The sequence below is a fragment of the Rattus norvegicus genome, chromosome 2 (assembly GCF_036323735.1).
Source record: "Rattus norvegicus strain BN/NHsdMcwi chromosome 2, GRCr8, whole genome shotgun sequence".
Taxonomy (NCBI): Eukaryota; Metazoa; Chordata; class Mammalia; order Rodentia; family Muridae; genus Rattus; species Rattus norvegicus.
Window position 1 is genome coordinate 251,251,568 of NC_086020.1, and position 5,167 is coordinate 251,256,734.

The window sequence follows — 5,167 nt, forward strand, 5'->3', positions numbered from 1 at the left end:
CATTTCGATTGTTATTCCCTTTCCCTTCCCGGTTGCCTGGCCACTCTCCCCCTAACCCCTCCCCCTCCCCTTCTCTATGGGTGTTCCCCTCCCCATCCTCCCACCATTACCACCCTCGCCCAACAATCACGTTCACTGGGGGTTCAGTCTTGGCAGGACCAAGGGCTTCCCCTTCCACTGGTGTTCTTACTAGGCTATTCATTGCTACCTATGAGGTCAGAGTCCAGGGTCAGTCCATGTATACTCTTTAGGTAGTGGCTTAGTCCCTGGAAGCTCTGGTTGCTTGGCATTGTTGTACATATGGGGTCTCGAGCCCCTTCAAGCTCTTTCAGTCCTTTCTAAGATTCCTTCAACCCGGGTCCAGCTCTCAGTTCAGTGGATTGCTGCTGGCATTCGCCTATGTATTTGCTATATTCTGGTTGTATCTCTCAAGAGAGATCTACATCTGGTTCCTGGTGGCCTGCACTTCTTTGCTTCATCCATCTTATCTAGTTTGGTGGCTGTATACGTATGGGCCACATGTGGGGCAGGCTCTGAATAGGTGTTCCTTCAGCCTCTATTCTAAACTTTGCCTCCCTATTCCCTCCCAAGGATATTCTTGTACCCCTTTTAAAGAAGGAGTGAAGCATTCACATTTTGGTCAAACCTCTTATCTAGAGTCTCTGTGTATTGAATCAGTGTTTTACTGGGTATTTCTCCATCGCCATGGCAGCATGCCATCCAGGTTAATAAAACTATATACTGCTTTCTATATCCTTTTGTGTTAGACAAGCCCTATGAACATCAGTGGCCTTTCTCATGTCTCTTCTATGGCTCAGGAATATGTACATTTTATAATATGCAAAAGCCTACTGTGTTCTAGATCAAAATCACTAATTTGAGTACAGTGAGAGTTAAACAAGGAACTGAAGAATGAATCTATTTTGTCTCTTCTATTCTATGTATGTTGGGGCTGGAAGGGTGGCTCAACAGTAAGTAGCGTTGATGCTCTTGCAGAGAACCTGTGACCAGGTCCCAGGAACCTCGTGGCAGCACATAGCTGTCTGTAACTCCAGTTCCAGGATAGGTATACAGTGCCCTCTTCTGGCCTTTGAGTGCATCAAGCAATAAGTAGCATTCCTACATAAATCCAGGGGGACTGGGTGGGTGCTTCCCTCATAGAAGCAGGGATAGGAGAATGGTATAACGGGTTTCTGGAGGGGAAACCGGAAAAGAAGATAACATTTAAAATGTAAATAAAAAATTCCAATAAGCTGCTGCTGCTCCTGCCGTCACTGCCTCCGAGAACAAGGCTGTGCTCCCACATATGCTGATCTAGGCAAGTCGGCCAGGGGATGACTTCACCAAGGGTTACAGCTTTGGCTTAAGAAAACTTGATTTGAAAACGAAGTCCGAGAATGGATTGGAATTTACTAGCTCAGGCTCTGCCAACACGGAGACGACCAAAGTGAACCACAGTCTGGAAACCAAGTACAGATAGACAATATGGGCTGAAGTTTACGGAGAAGTAGAACACAGACAACACCCTGGGCACTGAGATCACCGTGGAAGACCACCTTGCTCATGGGCTGAAACTGACCTTTGATTCATCTTTCTCGCCTAACACTGGAGGAAAAATGCTAAAATCAATACAGATAGCATATCAACCTGGTCTGTGATTGGACTTTGACATCGCTGGGCCCTCAATCCAGGATGCTCTGAGGGTTGGCTGGCTGGCTACCAGATGAATTTTGAGACCTCGAAGTCCCGAGTGAGCCAGAGCAACTTCGCAGTTGGCTACAAGACTGACGAATTCCAGTTTCATACTAAAGTGAAGGACGGGACAGAGTTTGGAGGCTCCATTTACCAGAAGGTGAACAAGAAGTTGAAGACTGTTGTCAATCTCGCCTGGACTGCAGGAAACAGTAACATTCGCTTTGGAATAGCAGCCAAATATCAGGTTGACCCTGATGCCTGCTTTTCGGCCAAAGTGAACAACTCCAGTCTGACTGATTTAGGGTACACTCAGACCCTAAAACCAGGCATCAAACCGGACGCTGTCAGCTCTGCAGGATGACAAGAATGTCAATGCGGGCGGCCACAAGCTTGGTTTAGGACTGGAAATTCAAGCATAAATGAATACTGTACAATCGTTAATTTTGAACTATTTTGCATCATACTACCTTCAGAATTTAATGTACCTTTTAATGTTTTATGTTGAGGATGCGAGAGCTGATAAATACCACGTTAGACTTCCAGGCTAAGGATGACTCAGCTTTAAGGTGTTTACTATTTCAGTGGTACAGCAGAAACCTGACTCCAGAAAGATCCTTTTTAGCTGTAGGCATGGATTGGTGTGGAACCAGGCTGCAAATGGAAGCTGGGAATGTATGGACCCTTTGTAAATCTGTATCCAGTCCTCAGATGAAATTGTGACTTCCCGAGCATTGAACCCCAGTGTCCCGATCCTATCTGCTTGGAAGCATGTACACACTAACACGAAAGGGACGTTTTTAGACAGATCGTCACGCCCTAGTCCCATCGTGCCCTGTTCCCATCCTAGTCTATCAGTTACCTGTTTTTACCCCCCAAAAAAGTAATCTTAAAGGTGTGGTTCGCTATTTCTTTTGTGCCATTTTAGGGCGGAGAGTGTGGGCATAACGGAGTCAGTCATTCATTCGGGATTTAATTCTTCTTTGTGTTGTGGTGTGGTTTTCTTTCTTTCTTCTCCCTCTCCCTCTCTCCCTCTCTCCCTCTCTCCTCTATCCCCCCTCTCCCTCTGTCCCCCTCTCCCCCTCTTTCCCTTCTTTCTCCCTCCCCTTCCCCTTCTTCCTCCTCCTCCTCCTCTTCTTCCTCCTCCTCCTCCGCCTCCTCTTCCTCCTCCTTCTTTTCTTCTTCTTCCTTTTCTTCTTCCTTTTCTTCTTCTGTTTTTGCCATTGAGCCAGAGTATGAAATAGCTTCCGGGTTCCCCAGCTCTGAGCTGGGCAGGTGATTGTGGTCACACCCTGATAACACTAGGGATCTCAACTGACTCCTCTTATAGCCACACCACTATTTTTAGCAGTTAATGGGTACATTATAGAGTCTCCATTTTGTGTGGAATTAGCTCCTCTGCTTCAAATGCTATAATTAACACCACTTAAAAGAAAACTTGAGTCTTCCTGGTTGCTGCCGCTGCAGAGAGCCCCTGGGCAGCACCCCACGAGCGAACCTGAGCCTCGGGACCACAGGTAAGACCAAATTTTCTGCTGCAAGAAAGCTGCCTGGTGAGCTTGGGACACACGGAAGCAGAATTTCTCTAGGACCGGGCACGTTCTGTGTTTACCGGAAGTCCCACACCCTCGGATCCCGGGCCGCAGAAGCTCTCTGCTCCCAGACCCGGTGAGAGACAGACCCAACCGCCTGGTCAGGTGGGCACTCCTGAGGCTGCAGAGCGGAAGAGACCACCAACACTGCTCACCCCTGCCCACATCCCTGGCCCAAGAGGAAACTGTATGAGGCCTCTGGGCTCCCGTGGGGGAGGGCCCAGGAGCGGCAGGACACCTGCCTGAGACACCGCCGGAACCTGAAAGAAACAGACCGGATAAACAGTTCTCTGCACCCAAATCCCGTGGGAGGGAGAGCTAAACCTTCAGAGAGGCAGACAAGCCTGGGAAACCAGAAGAGACTGCTCCCTGCACACACATCTCGGACGCCAGAGGAAAAAGCCAAAGACCATCTGGAACCCTGGTGCACTGAAGCTCCCGGAAGGGGTGGCACAGGTCTTCCTGGTGGCTGCCGCTGCAGAGAGCCCGTGGGCAGCACCCCACGAACGAACTTGAGCCTCAGGACCACAGGTTAGACCAAATTTTCTGCTGCAAGAAAGCTGCCTGGTGAACTCAAGACACAGGCCCACAGGAACAGCTGAAGACCTGTAGAGAGGAAAAACTACACGCCCGAAAGCAAACACACTGTCCCCATAACTGACTGAAAGAGAGGAAAACAGGTCTACAGCACTCCTGACACACAGGCTTATAGGACAGTCTAGCCACTGTCAGAAATAGCAGAACAAAGTAACACTAGAGATAATCTGATGGCGAGAGGCAAGCGCAGGAACCCAAGCAACAGAAACCAAGACTACATGCCATCATCGGAGCCCAATTCTCCCACCAAAACAAACATGGAATATCCAAACACACCAGAAAAGCAAGATCTAGTTTCAAAATCATATTTGATCATGATGCTGGAGGACTTCAAGAAAGACATGAACACACTTAGGGAAACACAGGAAAACATTAATAACCAAGTAGAAGCCTACAGAGAGGAATCGCAAAAATCACTGAAAGAATTCCAGGAAAACACAATCAAACAGTTGAAGGAATTAAAAATGGAAATAGAAGCAATCAAGAAAGAACACATGGAAACAACCCTGGATATAGAAAACCAAAAGAAGAGACAAGGAGCTGTAGATACAAGCTTCACCAACAGAATACAAGAGATGGAAGAGAGAATCTCAGGAGCAGAAGATTCCATAGAAATCATTGACTCAACTGTCAAAGATAATGTAAAGTGGAAAAAGCTACTGGTCCAAAACATACAGGAAATCTAGGACTCAATGAGAAGATCAAACCTAAGGATAATAGGTATAGAAGAGAGTGAAGACTCCCAGCTCAAAGGAGCAGTAAATATCTTCAACAAAATCATAGAAGAAAACTTCCCTAACCTAAAAAAAGAGATACCCATAGACATACAAGAAGCCTACAGAACTCCAAATAGATTGGACCAGAAAAGAAACACCTCCCGTCACATAATTGTCAAAACACCAAACGCACAAAATAAAGAAAGAATATTAAAAGCAGTAAGGGAAAAAGGTCAAGTAACATATAAAGGCAGACCTATCAGAATCACACCAGACTTCTCGCCAGAAACTATGAAGGCCAGAAGATCCTGGACTGATGTCATACAGACCCTAAGAGAACACAAATGCCAGCCCAGGTTACTGTAATCAGCAAAACTCTCAATTAACATTAATGGAGAAACCAAGATATTCCATGACAAAACCAAATTTACACAATATCTTTCTACAAATCCAGCACTACAAAGGATAATAAATGGTAAAGCCCAACATAAGGAGGCAAGCTATACCCTAGAAGAAGCAAGAAACTAATCGTCTTGGCAACAAAACAAAGAGAATGAAAGCACACAAACA

At 46.4% G+C, this 5,167-nt stretch overlaps 1 pseudogene; it reads left to right on the forward strand.

Moving 5' to 3' along the window:
* The first annotated feature begins 705 nt into the window (after window positions 1-705).
* Window positions 706-2,114, forward strand: Vdac1-ps5 (voltage-dependent anion channel 1, pseudogene 5; annotated as a pseudogene).
* The last annotated feature ends 3,053 nt before the right edge of the window (window positions 2,115-5,167 follow it).